Genomic DNA, 22,049 nt, shown 5'->3' on the forward strand with positions numbered 1-22,049 from the left:
GTTCTCTGGACAGAGCTCTTGGAGAAATCTTCCACAGGTATGTTTTTTGGCCTGAAATGTCATTAGATCAAGGGGTGGACACCCACTTTTGTTCTGTATCTGCATTAATTTTAAACACCTCATTATTCCAAAACTCTATTATCACTGCCCAACAGGCTGTTACATGATGGCCAGAAATATATGTAGCCTTAGCATTCTGAACATATAGAGTCAAATAGGGCAGGCCTAGGGGAAGAAATATATCATTCCTAACTACACCACTCCCAAGGCCAGGTGGCTTCAAGGCCACTGCTACATCTTCCCTAAGAGCTGCACCACATTATGTGTATATGACTATGGCTATCAGTTGCTCTTGCCTTAAAGTGAAAAGTCAAGATCTCCTCAGACTCAAACTTAGCTATAGCAAATGTTTAAAAAACAATAAATTACAAACTCTAAGCTGAGTTCCTCTTTTTTTGCCATTTTCATTTTTCTCAGGGTAAAACATTTGCTCTTCTAAAGACTTAGCAAGTGAGCTATATCCTATGGGTCTAGATCATCTTTATTCTGCCCTCTTTCCCATAAGCTCCTTTTGTTTCTGGTCAGAAGGTGTTTCTCTTTTAGAAAAGAAGCTGATATGTACTGAGAACTAATCTATTAACAATTAAAAGAATCACCCCATCCCTATAATCAGATGGTATGAAACCTATCTTTTTGACTAGAGTTTTCAGTGTCCTAAAAATGTAACTACTTCTGCTTGACATTATGATAAATATCTAATATGTATTGAGGGTCTGGAAGTGAGATCATGTGACATTCCAAGATTGTTCCTAAAATCTTCTTGGTGATTCCATATACCAGTCCATTATCAAATTTTTAAGCCAAAAAATTATTACTTCTTAAATCCTATAAACATTTTTTTAAAAAAAGACAGTTTATAGATTTAAGAAACTAAAGCTAAAAGAAGCTTTTTTCAAAAGAAAAACTTCTTTTCTATCTACCTCTCTACTGCTCCTACTACTTCTGATTTCCTCCTTCCCACTTTCTCCATCCCTAACCCCCACCTCATCTAAAAGCTGGAGTCAGAACAGAGCATGGCAAAGAAGAGAAGAAATAGGACTTTCATTCATGGAAATCAGTGTAGCAATGATAACAAGTTGCTATGTGACATTGGATAAATTACTTAACCACTCTGGGCTTCCATTTCTAAAATAGCAAATTGGAGACAGCAATACTATATTTGTCCCTATCTGTTTCATAGAGATTTTATAAAGATAAAATCAGAAAAATACATTTCACAGTGTTTTAAGTAAATATGCTTTCCTAACATAAGACTTTTTTCTCTATGTTTCCAGGATCTCCAATGATACTGTGAAATTGCAAATCCTTAGACATCCAACTGTAGTAATTTATTTTTGTTCAAATTTAAATAGTGTTGTCAAAGACAATATTTACAGCATTCATCATAGAAACAAAATATTTCACTCAATAAAAGATCCTAAAATGTAACTACAAAATTTTTTATCATCATCTTAGTTTCCATGTATATGAAAATCTACTAGAGCCCAATTTGGAGGATGTTAGAGAACAAAGACTCAGAAATCCAAAAAAGTTTCAATAAAACTGTCTTCCAAAAAAGGGATTATCTGAATTCTACCATGAATAGGCAATGATGTAGGTATGTGAGTCATGAAGCTTCCATTTTACTTTGATTCTTTGAAAGGTCCATGGTTTCTTTATTGTGGGAGCTCCTATTGAAATAGATCACAGCCCATTTCATTCAACAAATCAGACAAATAGGGCCTCATACCTACCCCAATTGCACTATGATTACCATCCATATGCAAGACCAAAGATGAGTTGGCCCTGGGGGAGCTTGACAAGTTAGTACTACTTTATTATCTCTCTGGCCTCTTATTGTCCTACTCTGGGATGAGATACCCTGAAGAAAGCTGACAGGAGCCTTCTCACTCAACCCAATCTAAAGAAGTCACAACTAGTCAATCTGTTTCTTGTTAGGCCTTGTGGAGTCTTTTCTCCTATGGCCTCACAGTGTCCTCTGCCTGTCTCCCATCTAATCAAGAAGAGCATCTGAGATACCAAGACTCAAAACCCTGGTTCTTTGCTCAGTAACAATAGCATATGGAGATAGAAAAACAAAGCACTCCCCATGTATCTGGTTAAGATTGGAAGGATTATAAAGAACAAATACACCTCTTTCACATGTACCCCAGCAAATATAATAATAAATAGCAACTAGCATTGATATAGTGCTTAAGGTTTGAAAGTGCTTTACATATATTAACTCATTTGATCCTCACAATAACACTGTGACATAGGTACTGTTATCCCCAATTTACAGATGAGTAAGTTAGAACATAAAAAGTTTAATTGACTTGCCCAGAATTCAAATTCAGTTCTAACTCTGATTTCAACATTGTATAGTAAAGGAAAAAATGTTTTTAATAAGGTAAATATCTCCACATAATTCAGAATTGAAAAAAAAAATCTCAGTAGTCAGTGTTAGCTGCAATGAGTAATTAGGGGAAAAATGAGATTAAAAAAAATCAAATACAATGAAGAAATACTATGGGTTGAGACGTATATAAAGAGAATGTCCACAATAAATTCTAATATAACCTATGAGGGAAAAAATGGCTTGGTCACAAGAATGCATGAAAAAATAAAATTAGAGGTAAAAATGAACTTAGAATTTAAATAAGAACTCCAAAGGGAAAAACTTGAAGCAGGCTAGAAAGTAGAGAATTTAAGCAGTAGGCCTCCTAAAAATAAAATAGAATAACCAGTGCCCAAAAATACCATAAAACAATAAAAAAATTTCAAAATAAAATAATTGGGGGGGGGGAATAGATGAAAAAAAAAAGGATAGCTACTATCAAAAACAACTCTCCTGAAAAACAAATCTATGAGAAATAACTTAAGAATCATCAATATTGAAAAACATGACAAATCTAAAACCCTGAGTACCTACTTCAAGAAATAGGTTTTAAAATTGTGTACATCTAGTGGAACCAAAGGGGAAAGTGAATATGGAAAGAATCCACCAATCACTTCCTGAAAGAAACCCCAAACTGAAAACACCAGAGTATCATAATCAAAATCCAAAGCTTGCAAGATGGAGAAAAAATATAGCAAGCAATCAGAAATAGTCAGGAATATGAGTCAGGATCACCTAACACCATGCAGTAACACTCTAAACTAAAATTTGCATTCCAAAAGGCAAGAGCTAAAAGCTGGTAGTCAAGAAGACCTTATACAAAGAGAATAATCTTATGGAGTTTGGGGGAAGAAGAGAATGGATTTTTAATAGACTGTAGAACTTTTAAGCATTCTTAATGAAAATACCAGAGCTCAGTGAAAACTTTGAGGCACACAGAAGTCAAAGGAAAGCTAGAAATATATGAGCACATAGAAGGGCCTAAATGATTATGATGGGTTTAATTTCTAATAAGAGGAGAAAAGGAAAAATGTATCCTTTAGAATCTCACTATCATCAGGAGTCATAAATGGATTTAAGTAACATGCAAACATTGAAATGATATTCATTTTCAGAGAGAAAAGAAAAAGAAAGAAAAAAAGGAATATAGTAAGAAAAAATAAGAAGGGGGAAAGAAAAGAGAGCAAAGTTTAAGAATGGCAGAATCAAGGGGAAAATGGGTGTAAGCAATACAAGCATCATCTTGAGAGGACTAATCATAAAAGAAGGTATTAAAAAGAGAGGAAGATCAAATGTAAGTTCAGAATATGAAGGTAAAGAGAACCAGAGAAGGTTGACGAACAGAACACTTCAATATAGACTATAATAATGTTAATCATATTTCTTTTCTTTCACTAGCTCCTCTTTTGCAAATAGGAGAATGAAAACAATGAAATGAACCTCCAACCTCCTCTCCCCCAAAAAAGATATAATGGAAAGAACCAAATAATTCATATTTATGACCATGAGGATAATTAAGATCAATTGATCCACAAAAGGAAGGAAAGTCACAAAATGGGTTAGAAAGCAGAATCCAAAAATACATTGTGTATAAAAAACACACTTTTAAAAAAAAAGATTCACACAGAGCTAAAATATAAGGCTAGAACAGAATTTATTATGCTTCAGGTGAATTTAGAAAAGCTAAAGAAGAAATCATATCAGACATATGCTCAAGGGTACCATAAAAATGAAATCATATTTGGTGCACCAGTGACATAGCTTCCAAATACTTAAAAGGAAAAATTAATTGAATTGCAGAGAGAAATAGACAGTAAACTATAATATCAAGACCTTAATATATCCCTTACAAAACACCACAAATTAATGGAGGGGAAAAAACAAAGAAATTGAATAAAATCTTATGCAGATTACACAATTGACTTTTTGGTGGATATTGAATGGAAGTAGGAAGGAATACATATATACTCAGCTCTATAAAGCACTGTTATAAAAACTGTTTTATGACATTAAAACCTCATTAACAAATGCAGAAAAGCAAAAATATTAAACATTCTTTACTGACCACAATGCAATAAAAAATGTAATCAGTAAAGATCATTTGAAGAAATGAATGAAACAAGTACAACTTAAATTTAACATGAAAGAATTCATGGGTCAAAGAATAAGTCGCATAAATATTGAATTTCAAAAAGTTATATCAATGAGGCAATTGCTAAAAACCTTTGGTCTATATCCATGACATAAATTCTTAGAAGATCAATATTACAATCAATAGAGAGAAAGGAAGGATAGATCAATGGAATGGAAAGCAACTTGAAAACTTTTTAAAATAATTTTTTAAAAAGCTAAAAACAAAAATTGAAATTCTGAAAAAGTAAAATTGAAAACCCAAAAATGAACTGACAAAACTAAGAACTAGTTTTTTTTTTTTAATGAAGTGAATAAACAACAGGATAATCTGATCCCTTCCCCAAAAGAGGAGAAAACACAATCATTGGAAACTTGTTCAATTAAATACCAAAAAATTGACAGCAAATATTATTAATAAATGTTTATAGAATTACAAAATATCCAAATTAACAGATCAAGAAATACAGAATTTAAATAGAAATTCAACAAACCATAAAGAAACTTCTCAAGGTGAAAAAAGAACCTATCAAAGCACAGTAAATTCCAATATTACAAAAATATTGAATTGATCATTAATTTAGGAAATTTTGAAATGGGGGCATATACATGTAATTTTTAGATGCTCACCAAGAAAGACCATGATTACAATGGGGTGACAAATCACATTCCAATAACTACAGAGTGTATGGGGGCAAAAAGCTCATAAGGCAGAGCGAAGTAGCAAGCCTAAGAGTCCTGAGAGTAATGGCATTAAATAATGGTCTTAAAATGAGACATCTCATAAGTGAAAGGGGTGATGTTGTCACCCCTATTAGAATGTGAGCTCCTTGAGCTGGAATTTTTCTCATTCCAGAGAAATCTTTGTCTCCATAGTTCTCAGCATAGTGTTTTGCACATAGTAAGCACTTAATAAATGCTTTATTTGTTTATTCACAACACACATAGGAATTACATGAATATTATTACTAAACAGAAAGCAAATATGGCAGGGGTTAGTAGGCTTTATTGAGAGGAAAGCAAGTTTAAAATAGTAATATAATTAATAAAAACAAGTATCAAATATGAAAAATATGCATAGAAGAGAGAAGGTGCTTCAAAGAAAGATTAGAGAGTCTTGAAGAAATGCCAAATTAAATTTTTAACATGAACTTTAAAAAAAAGCTGTATATAATGGAGATTCATAGAATCATATGCAATCCTCTTTCTATTTTTCATAGATGAAAAATAATTATTTGGGGCAGCTAAGAGGACCCGAGTTCAAATCTGGGCTCAGACACTTAATACTTCCTAGCTGTGTGACCCTGGGCAAGTCACTTAACTCAGGAAAGTTGGCCTCAGGGGAAAAAAAAAAAGAAAAGAAAAATAATTGTTTACTGATGTTTGTAATATCACAAAAAAAGAAAATTTATCCCCCAAAATCTAAGTTGTTAAAAAAAAATTCAACAAATATTATCTTTAAATGTGCAGGGCATTGGAGATACAAAGATCAAAAAGGACCCAGTCCCTGACCTCAAGGAAGTTATGGTCTACTAAAGGACCTTAAATTCTATAGACCTTAGATTCTATATCCAAGCTTCATGGCTTTTTATAGTCAAAATACTTATCATTCATTGAACAATAAAACAGGATGGCTGGCTTTATCTAGTGATGAGCCTCTCCATAATCTACTTAGCTGGTCCTTCAACAATAGTTGTAATATCATCAAACCTGTTTTCAAAGCTTTTCTAGCATAGCTTTAGAAAAGCCAGAAGTACCTTTATTCCATGGCAAGACATCAGAGGAAGACTTAGTAATAATGGGTCTACACCACTGGTGTGGAAGTAAGGCCAGTGCTACTTAAACAATCTGCCCATTAAACACTGCTTCTTAGCATCACAAACCGCTGCTCACAAAAGGAGAGCAATAATTATATACTGGTTTCCATTTATAAAGAATTTTATGGTTACTGAGCATTTTCACATCATATCATTAAATCTTCTTTGACTCACACAACAAACCATTTGAGGTTGGTCGTTTCCAATATCACTATGCCCATTTTACAGATGAGAAAACAGACTTAGAGCCTTGCCTAAGGTTACATAGCATTTGGCCCCAAACCCAGGTCTCTGATCTTTCCACCATGCTGCAGCAAGGACACTGGTTCTTCACTGCAAATTATATTTTCTATTAATTTTCAAGGCTATATTATTGTAGTTTTAAAGAGTAGTTTAGAGAGATTTGGGGATATGGTTGCCAAGTGACCAGATGGTTATATAGAATCACAGGAAAAATATCATTTTCTATAAAATGGATTGTTGGCAGATTAAAATGCATTGAAAAGAAACTTTTAATTAAAATTTGCCTTAAATAGAGATACTTCTTGCAATGATGATTGTAATGATTTGCCGACAGGTATTAAAGTGAGATGTTTCTGTTTAGACTTTGAAGCACAGCTCCTAGATATTTTGTGAATCATTTTTTATTTTAACTGATGTCTTCTGGCACTAAGTCAACTTTGTCCCCAATAATTCATTAGCAATGATAGCTGCTCAATGGTGAGATTGGAATCAGTGTAGTACACAATCATGTTAAACACTCAGATCTCCTAATTAATGGCTTTTCCGTATGGAACAGAGAGCTCGCTCTTCTTCCCTGAGGGACTGCAATTTCATGGTTCCTAATGATGGCTAGATTATATTATCTGGATCACTTGGGCTGTGGGTGACATAAGCGATGTTCAGAAATGTGTACATGAGATATTAGGGGAGAAAAAATCCTTTCAGAACCCTAAAAATAAAAAAGAGGAGTTTGAAAATGCATGTTTCTAATTTTCATTAATATATTGCTCTGACTTTTAGGTGACTTGGGTGTCAGTTTCAAGTTCTAGATTTCTGAAATCTACCTTCTTCCCACCTTCTTAACCCTCTCTCCTCTCCTGTCATCAGGTTAATGTTTGTAGAATCTATTTATTTGCTGTATTCAACGTGCTAATTTACTTGAAGCATATATTTTCATTAAATATACTGGGATTGTTATTTTACATATTATTCTTTGATGGGCATTTATTTATCTTATTTCATTCCAAATTACAACAGTGGCTATTCTTTTCATTTTCAAATTTTCTCTAGAGCAGCTAGATGGCACAATGGATAAAACACCGGTCATGAAGTAATGAAGATGGGAGTTCAGATCTGGCCCCAGACACTTAACATTTCCTCACTGTGTGAGTCACTTAACCCCAATTGCTCCAACAAATAATAAATACATAATGGATGGCTAGATAGAAAGATGAATAAATAAAATAAACAAATGTTTCATTTGCCTTCTTCCCCTGTTTTAAGTTTGGAGAAAAAAGAAATACTTAAATAAACTGATTTAAGAACCTTTAAATTCCCTTTTTATTTTATATTGCTAGTTTGTTTTGGATCATGTTGAAAAGTTGATCATTTTTAACATATATTTTAACATATTTAATGTATTAGACTACCTGCCATCCAGGGGAGGGGGAGGGGGAAAGAGGGGAAAATTTGGAACAGAAGGTTTTACAAGGGTCAGTGTTGAAAAATTACCCATGCATATGCTTTGTAAATAAAAACCTTTAATAAAAAAAAATTAACAAAAGTTGGTAATTTTTGCAAGTCTTCTCCTAGAAACTATTTTTGAATGAGTAATTCTTAGTGGGAGCTCTCCTGTATGCCCACACTATTGAGAAGTGTGACATAAAGAAAAGGGCACTGCTGGAGCTGAAGTCAGGAAAACCTAGTTTCAAATCCTGCATCAGTCAATCTGTATGACCCTCTGCAAATTATTTCACTTCTGAGTCTCAGTTTTCTCATCTATAAAGCAGAAATAATAATATGATATCTACTTTATAGGATGATTGTGCAGATTAATTAAGAATATTTATTATAAGTATTTTGCAGGCTATGTAAATGTGAGCTATCATTTTTGTTATTATTATTATTTGTAAAATGAAGTTGACTGTCCCTACTAAAAGCATATGATCCTATTATTAACTTAATAAGTGTTAGTTGACTTCTAAGAATATTATAACCCTTTCTGAAGGGTACTTTGATTGAAGTCAGATAGACTGGAATTACATAAAAGGAAACTTGTCCAAATTTGAAATTTTCTTAGCTAATCTCTGATTTACAGTAAGTCTGAGTGGGGAGATACCTAAAAGAGGCAATTACAATATAGGAATAAGAACACTGAGCCAGGAATTGAAAACCAACCCAATCTTGGCTCAACCTAGTACTAACTTGCTGTGTGAGCTTTTACATAGCATTCATATACTGTGTGAGCATGACCATAGCCCTCATTTGGAAAATTAAGGTTGAAGATTATTTGATCTCTGATGTCCTTCCCATCTTTGTCATTCTGATTCGATGACAGTGTTCAGTCTCCTCTATAAACAGATGTACTCACAAAGAGCAACTTTGTAAAGGTCGCGTAGTTTAAGAAAGTGCCTGAACCAGCACTCAGGCCTCCATCTTCTTGAGGAATGAGAGGGAAATGCATTCACTAAAAAATCTTAAAGTCTGGGATGATTAGTCATGTTTGGGTTGTCCTCAGGGCCATCCTTGAAGATAATAACTCATACTTCTCTAGCTCCCTACAATTTATAAATAGTTTTTCTTTGCAATAGCTCGAAGCATGATGATCCTATCTTTGTGCCCTTGCATGGGTGATCCTGCGAGTCAATCAGTCAACATGTATTTATTAAACGCCTACTATATGTCAAGCAAAGACAAAAATAGCCTTGTCTTCAGGGAACATACATTTTAAATAACATGTAAACAAGATATCCATAGAGTAGACTTGGGACAGCTAGGTGGGTCAGTGGTTAGAATGCCAGTCCCAGAGCCAGGAAGTCCTGAATTCAACTCCAGTGCCAGACACTTACTAACTGGCTAGTGGCCCTCTTTTTGCCTCAAATTCCTCATCTGAAAAATGGGAATTATAATAACACCTACCTACTAGGATTGTTGGGAGGAACAAATGAAGTAACATTTGTAAAATACTTAGCAGGATGCCTGGCACACTCTAAGTGCTATATAAATGTTAGTTATATGTTGTTAGTTACATGTTCTTAGAAGGAAAAATATTAGCAGCTGGTAGGAGTGAGAGGAAGAACTAGAAAAAGCCTCTTGCAGAATATGAGCTTTGAACTGAGTCTTAAAGAAAGCCAAGTTAATTAAGAGATGAGTGGCTATAGCACATTCCAGACAAGGGAGATAGAGAGTGAGAAGGCCCTGAGGTAGGAGAGAGAGGAGGAAATGTTACAAAGAACTAAGAGGATGACAACAGCTGGATCTGTAAAGGACAGGAAAGGAGTCAAGGTCAAGTTAGGAAGAGCTTTAAATTCTAAAAAGAGAATATTTCTCATTGGTTCTGGAGATGTAATAAGGAGCCACAGGAACTCGGGATGGGATATGGTCAGATTGGCCTTAGAAACAAAGCTCCTTGGCATCTGCAGTGGTGAATTAGAGAAGGGAGTCTGGAGGCAGAAGAATTATAGGCCATGGCAATCACGGCATGAGTGAAGAGAAAGGGATTCAAGAGATGTTGGAAAGATAGAAAGGATAGGGTTTGGCAAGAGAATATATCCCTGGGGAATGGGTGGGAGGGAGGTATTAAAGAGACCCCAACGTGGTTGTCTTGCCTGTCCATTGCCCGGTCTGTATTCCTAGATTCCTAGTTTCTGCAGACAAACTTAGTAGAATTTAGACTTTCCTAACATAGACTTCAAGAGCCTCAGTTCAACTCCAAAACCATAATGAGATCCTGGAATCTGACTGTAGTAAAGGACTCTAATGGGAAAAAATTTCAGTTTTCAATAAATAATACAGGATGTCCAGCTGCCAACCAACTGTTACTAAAGGGACATGGAACACAGGCTAGTTTGAAGCAGTAAAGCATCCTGAGAGAAAGAAAAGAGGTAGTGTATGTGATGCAGTTCAAACCACATCAACCATCTCAACACTATTTCATCTGACATTCTCAAGGGGAGAACCAACGACTCAGGAACAAAGATCTCCAGGAATTTTAGGGCCTCTCTTCAGCAAGTTTGTTTCCAGCCCTCTCCCCTAATAAGGGAGCAAATGGAGTCTGCCATCATAACATCAAGTTGCCAAATAACACCAGTTATTTACCACATGCCAGACACTGAGGAGATAAAGACAATAGCCCTTACTTTCAAAAAGCGGATCCTTTAAGGGAGGAGACATGATTGTTTAATTACAAGATATATATAGAATAGCTGGAATTAGAATTGGGGATGGGAATCAAGGAGGAGGTAGTAACCAAGAAAGGCCTTTTGTAGAAGGTGGACTTTGAACTGAGTCTAGAAGAAGCTAAGAGGAAAAAGTTGAGTGGGTAAAGTATTCTAGGCCAGAGGGACAGGCATTGCAAAGATAGGAAGGGGAGCAATGTGTTCAAGGAACTATAAGTAGGTCATATAGCTGAATCTGTGTGTGTGACAGGCAAGTGTAAGATTTGAAAAGGATATTATGAAGAGTTTTAAATCTCCCAAAGTTACCAAACTATTACAAATATTTGGTTCTGGAGGTAATAGGGAGCTATAGGAGCTCATTGAACAGGGAGGGTGACAGTCAAATGCCTTAGAAAAATCACTTTGCACCTGAAAGGACTGGAGTAGGGAGACTGGAGGAAAGACCAGTTACAGGGCTATTACACTAGTCCACATGAGAGTTCTGACAGTCAGAACTGAGATTGTGGCTCTGGGTGGAAAGGAGACAGATATGAGAGCTTTGCATTTAAGACTGAAATATACAGTCCTAAGTGTACAACTTTTGATAAATTTCCTCACATGCATCTATTATCATATAAGGAAAAAAAACCCATTGTGGATGATGGTAATACTGACTGGAACTGCATAGGACGGGTGTGCAAAGTGCTATAAAAATTTGAGAAGAGAATCAGGAAAGGCTTCATGGAAAGGTGGCACATGAACTGAACCTCAAAGGGTAGATTGAGCAAAGGCCCGCATTGGCGGGGACAAAGAAGATGAAAATAAGAAGCGGAACGGCCTGAGTTAAGTATGAGGAAGAGGGAATAAAAAGGCAGAGAAGGCAGCTTATGGGATGTTGTTAGAAAGGAAAATTGGAAATAGATTGTCAAGGGCCTTGAATGCCAAGCTAAAAAGCTCACAATTTAGTCAATAAGCAGTGAGGGACCATTGAAGCATGAGCATATATGAGCTAGCAACACAATGTTTACTTTTAGATGTATCTGAGAACTAGATAGATGAGTGAGACTCATTCACATCAACAAAGTTACCCTATTCATAAATTTTGCCAACAAAGAAATTATTAAGGCAAGGCAATTTGGAAGTTTCCCAAAGATCTCATCTCCCCTGGTTGAATGATACAGTGGATAGAGTATGGGCTTGAAGTCAAGAAGATTCAACTTCCTGAGTTCATTTCTGGTTTCAGACACTTACTGGTTATGTGATCCTGTTTTGCCTTAGTTTCCTCACCTACAAAATGAGTTTGAGAAATAAACAGCCAACACTCCAGCATTTTTGCCAAGAAAACTCCAAATGCGGTCATATGACTAAAAAAGACTGAATGAGAACAAAAAAGAAATCATAGTTTCTGACCAACCTGGTAAAAAAAATATTTTCTATCTGTGACCCTCAAGTTATATAAAGACTTGCTCCCATAATTTCTTGGATGAAAGTGTTGGAAACTATGCAGAAGGAATGATCTTTTGACTTAGATTCTCATGATGTCAAGACCGGATGGGTCTCAGGGAGCATTTCATTCAACCCTGCTATTTACAGATGAAGGAAGGCTCAGACAAGAGAAGTGATTCATTCTTTCAAGGTCATATAGTCAATAGTGGTAGGCCCGGTCAGCCAGACCTCAACCTTGAGAGACAGCATGGTACAATGGAAAGAGCAAGAGTTTTAGAGTCAGTCTATAAGTTCAACTCCCATTCCTGTCATTTGCTATCTGTATGATTTTTGTGTGAACCATATAATTTCTCTAGTCTTCAGTTCCCTGTTTTAAAATGAGAAAGGTGAACGAAAAGGGCTCTGAGGTCCCTTCCAGGTCTCAATCTATGAGTCCATAAAGTCATAAATCAATGCTCTTTCCACTGCACTACCTCCCACCCCTACTCTTCCTCTACCATCATAGGAGCAAGTCCCTTGGAAACCAAAGAGGCTGTGGTAGAATTCATCGTGCTAAATATGGTTCTCTTGGTATAGGGGAAGCTTAAGTATTTGTTGACTGCCTGGTGGAATTAGCTGAAATGATTTGCAAAGGCCCTCATGTTTTACCTGCCTGATTTGGTCACTGAGTTATCCTCCCATCTTAATAGGGAGCTGAGAAACTTCACAAGCTTTCCCTCGTTGGAATGCACAGCACAATGAATTTGTACCCACGGAGCCTTCAGCACTGATATTTCAAAACCTACAGCACACTAAACGTGAAACTTTTGTTCAAATTTCAAGGATTTTGATAGCCCAAGTGAATAGACACTGCCTATTGATTTTTCCCTTACAATGACTCTTGGATAACCTATTTTCTCATTTATTTTTAACGACAGCTCATGAGATTTTGCAGCAATTCTGCCCAACCTCCTAATATCAAAATCCCTCCTTGACCCTGAAAATTGTAATTCTGCTATAGATCACAGCTGCTGAATATTACCTTTTACTAAGCTGGTTAAATAAAATATGTCCAAATCACTAGATCCCACAAGCCGTGGACTGCAATTCTAATGATCCAGGGGCTGTTGCTTCCACCAGTGCGTGCTGAAAAGGCTGGTGCTTTCGCCTGTCCAACACTAAAGTGTGGGAATCGAGAATATCGGATGGAAGTTGGAATTTAAGAAGGAGGAGAGAGAAAAAAGATAGCTCCGCTGGTCTTCTATGATTTTCTTGTAAAACTTTTACAAGAGAGAGTTGGGTTGTTTGATGTGTTTCATACAATCAAATGCTGGGCAAGTCTACCGCAAAGTGGCTCTAGTTTTCTCAGGAGTGGAGGGGGGAGGCACATTTGATGTGTGGCAAGTTCAAAAATCCCCAAAGTCTCACATCCTGGTGGGTCAGATTACATTCACCAGGAAAGGAGAAACGTAATATGTAAAAACTGTAATGGACCACAAAGCCAGCTAATTCCTTCCTTTCCTTCTAGCCAGCTTACTTCAAGGTCCACATTTCACCCCCTTCCCTCCCTCGTGGATGAAAGCCCTCTGGGATTTAGAAATGGTGGAGACTGATACTATGGGGTAATGATAGACTTCTTGAAACATGTCAGGCGGCAGAAAAGTTCTCCTTGGAGGACTTCTCCAAGGAAGCCCTGGAACCTTTGGCCTCGGGGGCCTCAGGGACCCTCTTAGCACCTCTCAAAAGAACACTTGTAGTTATTCCATGCTACCTGGCAGAAGGCGTCTTTCAGAGAAGTCATTTTTCTCTTCCTTGACTCTAGGTAGTTCCAGGGGAGTTTAAATATTTCAAAGCTGGTACTTAGATCATTAAGTCATAACCTCTAGCTTTTCGACCATCTACTTATATCATTCAGACCGTCCCCATTTCCAATATGGTAATGTTTCCTGGAGACCCTTATTCATTAAAGAGGAATAGAGAATTCTTAATGGTTCTTATTCAGCAGAAATAAAGTTTCTCTGGACAGTGGCCATTGGAGCAAATTTGAAATGCAAGTGATATGTGCCTCTCCTCTGTGGGCCTGAGGAACTTGGCCTCTGAGTTTCTATCTGCCCTCATACTTCTGTGAAACCACTAGACTAGCTGTCTTCCATAGCAATGTGTGGCAGCAGGTGGGCCTGATGGAGAGTGTATAGGAAATCTGCCCAAAGTTATTGCATATAATAAGTCTGGATGAACCAAAAAAAATCTGATCATCTCACCTTAATTAAAATAAAATCAGTCAATCAATGGTGTCTAAAACTAATGAACAGCTTTTAAATTTCTAAAAATAACAAAAACCACCTTTCATTCACTTCTTCATTGGAAGATACCTAATAGATGCACCCAGATGCTTCATTTTACAACTAGGGAGACTGAGTTCCCATAGGAAAAAAAGTGACTGACCCAAGTAAGGATCAGAATTAGGATATGAAGCCAGGTTCTTCTTCTATATCATACTATTCTTCTCCCCACCTATGCAAACTTTGTTCATATTATATTGCCTTTGTCCAAAAAGTTTTCTTTCTTCTCTTCCATTCATCTAAATCCCATTCATTTATAGCTCCATTTGCTCCATGAAGCTTTTCCTGAAAGCTGAAGACAACAACAATTTCTCCTTCCTATATTACAGACAGATAGTGCTATAATTCATCCATTTATACCACTTGGCACAAACGAACTGGTATGTTTAGTTATCTTTTCTCCCATATGTCTTATCTTCCCAATTACAGTTTAAATTCTTTCAAAGGAAGGACCCTTTTCTGTGTCATCTATATCACTACTGGTATTTTACACAGAGGTGATTAGTAAATAGATAAGTATGAGAGGATCAAAATACAAAATGAGTTAAAGGAACCTGAAATGGTTAACCTAGAGAAGTGAAGATGGGAATATGAGTTTCTTTGGGTGCTGCTGCCGGGTACAAGAGGGATTAACCTTGTTCTCGTTTGTTCCCCAAAACAGATAACTGGGATTGGAAATGAGTGGAAATTGCTGGCATATTAATTTGGGCTTGATGAAAAGAAAAAGTTCCAAATAAATAGAGCTATTCAAAATCAGAACCAGCTGTCTAAAAAGAAAAAAAGTCCTCACTCACTGGAAGTTTTCAGTATAAGTTAGATATCTTTTTTTTGGTAATACTTTCAAAGGGAATATTGGTCACATACAGGTTCATCTGTCTGACTACTGAAGTCATTTACTTTTAATTTTTTTCTGTTTTACACTTAAATATTAAATAAAACAGGCATTTCCATATATAAAGTGACTAGAAAAAGAGAATTACATAAGATACGGTGAATCTCTATTATGTAGGATTTGTTTTCCCTTCAAGTATAAGACAAATTCAGCACATAACTTTTTTTTTTGTAATTAGTATTTAATTTCTTTTCCAATTAGATATAAGTATAGTTTTCAACATTTATTTTTATAATTTTAAGTTCCAAATTTTTCTCACTCATTCTCTTTCCTCCCCACTCCTCAAGACAATCCCCAAGCAATCTGATATACATTATACATGTTAAATGTATGTTAAATATATTTCCACATTAGTCATGTTGTGAAAGAAGAAACAGAATAAAAGGAAAAAAAACATAAAAAACCAAAAAAGTTAAAATAATATGTTTCAATTTGCATTTTGACTCCATAATTCTTTCTCTGGGTGTGGACAGAATTTTTCATTATGAGTTTTTTGGAAACTGTCTTGGATCATTTTGTTTCTGAGAAGAGTTAAGTATATAATAGTTGATCATCACACAGTGTTGTTATTAGCATGTATAATATTCTCCTGGTTCTGTTCACTTCACTCAGAATTAGTTCATGTAGGTCTTTTCAGGTTTTTCTGAAATCTGCCTAATGACCATTTCTTATGGCACTAGTATTCCATTACATTCACAGCATATTATTTCAAAGCTGTCCAGCTTATCTGTGTTTCCTTTTGCCCTTCCTGCTATTCTTAACTGTGCATTAAAATGTTTCAATAACCCTCTTTTCATTATTTTATTTTTTATTCTCTTTGCCACCAGTCCTCTCTTCCTACTGCATTACCAACCCCAATTAAAAAAAATCCTTGTAATAAAGAGGCATTATCAAGCAAAATACTTTCTTGTGTCGTTTATGTCCAAAAATGTATGTTCCAAAAATGTATGTCTCATCTCATTCTGCACCTTGAGTCCATTACCACCTAGATCATCAGTTCTCTTTATCATCAGTCCTCTGGGATTATGATTGATTATTGCATTGATCAGAGTTCTTAAGTCTTTTGGAATTGCTTTTCTTTGCAATATTGTTATTGAATAAATTATTCTTCTAGTTCTGCTCACCTCTCTGGATATCAATTCACATGTCTTCTCAGATTTCTCAGAAACTATCCATTTTGTCATTTTAAGGGTGCAATAATATACCATTGTTTTCATATACTATAATTTGTTCATCCATTCTCCAACTGATTGGTAATCCCTAATTCTTTGCTGTAACAAAAGGCAAAGAGGCTGTCAGAAGACAAAAATGGATAATTTTGATTATATAAAATTAAAAAGGTTTTGCACAGCCAAAAACCATTCTCTAATTCACAACTCATAAAAGTACTATGAACACAATTTACAGAGAAAGAAATCCAAACTATCAATAACCATATAAAATGGTTATAAAATACTCCAAATAAATAAGCATTAGTTAATTTCATTTTAAAAGGAAAAAGGAAAGTCAAATTCTCTATATCAAAAATGAAAGAGGTAAATTCTCCAGCCATGAAGCAGAAATTAAGATAATTGTTATGAGCTATTTTGCCTAATTACATACCAATACATTTGACATCCTAAATGAAATTGGAAGAATATCTACTAACAAAAGAAGAAATAAAATAACCCAATCTTAAAAAAAAGAAATTGAAAAGGCCAGGAATAAATTCTATAAGAAAATATTTCCAGGCCCAAAAGGATTCATGAGTGAATTCTACCAAATATTTAAAGAACAATTAATTTCAATACTATATAAACTATTTGGGAAAATAGGCAAATTCTTTTTATGACACAAATATGTTGCTGCTACCCAAATCAGGAAGAATAAAAACAGAGAAATAAAATTATAGACCAATTTCCTTAATAAATGTTCATGCAAATATTTTAAATAAAATATCAGCAAAGAGATTACATCAATATATCACTAAGATTATACACTATGACCAGGTGGGATTTATACCAGGAACTGATTCAATATTAGGAAAACTACCAGCATAATTGACCATATCAATAACAATATCAACAGAAATCATATGGTTATCTCAACATATGGTTATGTTTTCAATAAATGCAGAAAAAGCCTTTGACAAAATACAGCACCCATTTCTATTTAAAGCACAAAAGAACATAGGAATAAACAGAGCTTACTTTAAAATGCTAAGTAACATTTTTCTAAAACCATCAGCAAGCATTATCTATAATGGGAATGATCTAGAACCAATATAAACAGGAGTGAAAAAAGGATGTCCACTATCACTTCTATTATTTAATGTGTTAGAAATGTTAGCTATAATAAGAAAAGAAGAAAAAGAAATTAAAGGGATTAGAATACACAATGACTCTTTGCAAATATGATATATTTTTAAAATCCTAAAGAATCAACTTTTAAAAACCCTGACATTATTAACAAATTTAGCAAAATTGCAGGAAACAAAATAAACCCACATAAATCATCAGTATTTCTATATGTTGCCAACAAAGCTCAGTAGCAAGAGATAGAAAGAAAAATTCCATTTAAAATTACTAGACAATATAACATACTTGGGACTCTACCTACCAAGATGTACCCAGAAATTATGTGAACACAATTAAAAAACACTGCACAAAAAGTCAGAGCTAAACAGTTGGAAAAATATTTTTTTTATTTTATAATTATAAATTTTTTCCCACAGTATATATGCATGAGTAATTTTTTTATAACATTATCCCTTGTATTCATTTTTCCAAATTATCTACTTACTTCTACTCCCTCCCCTAGATGACAGGCAATCCCATACATTTTACATGTGTTACAGTATAACCTAGATACAATATGTGTGTAAATCCCATTTTCTTGTTGCACGTTAAGTATTAGATTCCGAAGGTATAAGTAACCTGGGTAGATAGACAGTAGTGCTAACAATTTACATTCACTTCCCAGTATTCCTTCTCTGGATGTAGTTGTTTCTGTCCATCATTGATCAACTGGAAGTGAGTTGTATCTTCTCTATGTTGAAGATATCCACTTCCGTCAGAATACATCCTCATACAGTATTGAAGTGTACAGCGATCTTCTGGTTCTATTCATTTCACTCAGCATCAGTTGATGTAAGTTTCTCCAGGCCTCTCTGTATTTCTCCTGTTGGTCATTTCTTACAGAGCAATAATATTCCATAACCTTCATATACCACAATTTACCCAACCATTCTCCAATTGATGGGCATCCATTCAACTTCCAGTTTCTAGCCACTATGAAAAGAGCTGCCACAAACATTTTGGCACATGCAGGTCCCTTTCCCCTCCTCAGTATTTCTTTGGGATATAAGCCCAGGAGTAGCACTGCTGGGTCAAAGGGTATGCACAGTTTGATAACTTTTTGGGCGTAGTTCCAGATTGCTCTCCAGAATGGCCGGATTCTTTCACAGCTCCACCAACAATGCATCAGTGTCCCAGTTTTCCCACATCCCTTCCAACAGTTGGAAAAATATTAATTACTGATGGGTGGGTAGGCCAAAATGACAATTTTATCTAAATTAATCCTTTTACTCAATTCCATACAAATCAAACTATATAAAATTACTTTATAGAGCTAGAAAAAAATAACAAATTAATCTAGAACAAAAGATCAAGTTGCTCAAGGGAATCAATAAAAAAGTAAAAGAAGGTAGTCTAGTCATAATATATCAAACAGTATTATAAAGCAGTAATTATCAAATAATCTGGTACTGGCTAAGAAATAGAATGATAGCTCAGTGGAATAGAGTAGGTACAAATTACACTATAGGAAATGATCACAGTAATCTAGTACATATGACAAACCCAAAGATCCAAGCTTTTGGAACAAAAGTTTGTCATTTAACAAAAATTGATAGGAAAACTGGAAAACAGTATGGCAGAAACTAAGTAGAGACCAACATCTTACTTCATATGCCAAGATAAAGTCAAAATAGCTACATGATTTACATATGAAGGTTGATATCATGAGCAAATTAAGAGAGCATGAAATGGTTTATCTGTCAGATTTATAGAGAAGGGAAGAAAGTAGAGAGAGCATCACAAAATATAAAAGATCATTTTGATTCTATAAAATTAAAAAGTTTTTGCACAAACAAAACTAAAATTATAAGGAAACTGAGAACTGGGGGAGGGGGGTTATAACAAGTATATCTGATAAAGCCCTCACTTCTCAAATATATAGAGAACTGAGTCAAAACTATAAAAATACAAGTCATTCTCCAATTAATAATGGTTAACGGGTGTGAACAAGTAGTTTTCAGACAAAGAAATCAAAGCTATCTATAGGCGTGAAAAATGGTCACTATTGATCAGAGAAATACAAATTAAAACAATTCTGAAGTACCCCCTTATACCTTTCAGATTGGCTAAAATGACAAAAAAGGCAAATATTGGATATATAAGGGGATATGGGAAAACTGGAATACTAATGCACTGTTGGTGCAGTTGTGAACTTATCCAACCATTCTGGAGAACAATTTGAAAGTATGCCTAAAGGTATATAAACCTGTGCAAACCATTTGATCCATCAATATTACCTCTAGTCTACATCCTAAAGATGTCCCTCCAAAAAGGAAGAGAATCCATTTGTACAAAAATATTTATAGCAATGCTTTTGGGGATGGCTAAGAACTTGAAATCAAAGGGATGCCTATCAATTAAAGAATGGCTTAACAAGACGTGGTATATGGTTTAATGGAATATTGTTGTGTTACAAGAAATGACAAGCAGGATGATTTCAGAAAAATTTGGAAAGACTTACATGAACTACAGCTTAAAGAAGTGAACAGAGCTAGAACATTGTACACAATAACTGTAATATTGTGTGATGAATAACCGTGAATGATTTAGCTATTTTAAGCAATACAATGATCAAAAACAATCCCAAAAGACTAATAATGAAGCATAATATCTTCCTCCAGAAAAAAAAAAAAACTGATAGTGATTGAATTTAGACTAAAGCATGCTATTTTAGTTTTCTTTCATTTTTTTCTTTTGAGTCATTTTTTTTTACAAAATGACTAATATGGAAATGTTTTACATAATATCACATGTATAACCAATATCTAATTATTTACCATTTAGGAAGGGAGGAGACAGGCAAGAAGGGAGAAATAGAATTTTGGAACTCAAAACTTTAAATTAAAAACATTGAAAAAAATTGAAAAATGCTCAAAAAATCAGTGAGATGCAAATTAAAGCAATTTTAAAGTTACATATAATAGTTATCAAATTAACAAAAGAAGTAAAAAAGAAAAGTAACAAAAGTTGGAGGAACTCTGAGAAATATATACATTGTTGATATAATTGTGATTTGTTCAGCAATTCTGGAAAGCATTTGGGAATTGTGCCCAAAAAGTCACTATATTATGCATACTCTATCATATACTAAGATACAGTGATATCACTATTAGGTCTAGTCACCAAAGAAAGAAATCCATCTGTACAAAAATATTTATCACAGATTTTTTTTGGTAGTGGCTAAAAAGGGGGAAGCAAGGTAGCTCAGTGCATAGAATCCTGGACCTGGAGTCAAAACGACTCATCTTTCTGAGTTCAAATCTAGACTTCAAATACTTATTAGCAATAACCTGTTTAACCCTGTTTGCCTCAATTTCCTCATCTGTAAAATGAGCTGGAGAAGGACATGTCAAAGCATGTTAGTATTTTTGCCAAAAAAAAAAAAAAACCAAATAGGACAAAAAAAATCAGATACAACTAAAAAACAATTGACAATACAAACTGAAAATTAAGAGTGTGGTTACTAATGAGGAAAGGCTAAAAATATTATGTTATATGCATATAATAAAATCTAACTGGGCTGTTAGAAATTATAAAAGAGATAACTTCAGAGAAGCCTGGAAAACTTATACAGTAACAGCAATATTGTAAATACAACTTTGAAAGACTTAAGTATTCTGATTAATTCAATGACCAGCCATAATTCCAGAGGACCCATGTTAAAACACACTACTCATCTTCTGCTAGAAAACTGATGAACTCAAGATGTGTGTGTGTGTGTGTGTGACTATGTGGCAGTAGGATGGAGGGAATGGAAAATTTTGTTTTGCTTGACTATGTGTATTTATTATAGTACTTTTGTTTTTTCCTTTTTTTTTTCTTCCAAGGTGAGTAGTAAAAAGGAAAGAAAGAAATTTGTGTGCATTGAAAAAAATTTTCTATATTTTTCCTCTTTTTTTTTTTTGACCACTTTGAGTTTATGGCTTAGTGGTGATATCTCCTAGGTCAATTTATAGCCCAAGCAACAGTGCATTAGTAAGCCTGTTTTCCTTCATCCCCTCCAACAATTGCCATTTTTTCCCTTTTTCTCATCTTCATCAATTTGATGGGTGTGAGATGAAAAGGACATGACTTCAGATTCTGTGATTCAGTGAAATGCTTGTAGGTAGTCTGGGATAGTCACATTGCTATGTAATAGTAATGAAACTAGCTCTCATTAGTCTAAGTAAATCATGAATGGATTCCCCTTCTCAAAAATAGCAACAACGAAGAAATCAGCAGCTTTCCATAGTTTTGTAGGCTTTTCTAGGAGGCTGTTCTCAGTTCCACGCCTGCATGAATCAGTAGGGAT

The sequence above is a fragment of the Sminthopsis crassicaudata genome, chromosome 2, assembly GCF_048593235.1.
Source record: "Sminthopsis crassicaudata isolate SCR6 chromosome 2, ASM4859323v1, whole genome shotgun sequence".
NCBI lineage: Eukaryota > Metazoa > Chordata > Mammalia > Dasyuromorphia > Dasyuridae > Sminthopsis > Sminthopsis crassicaudata.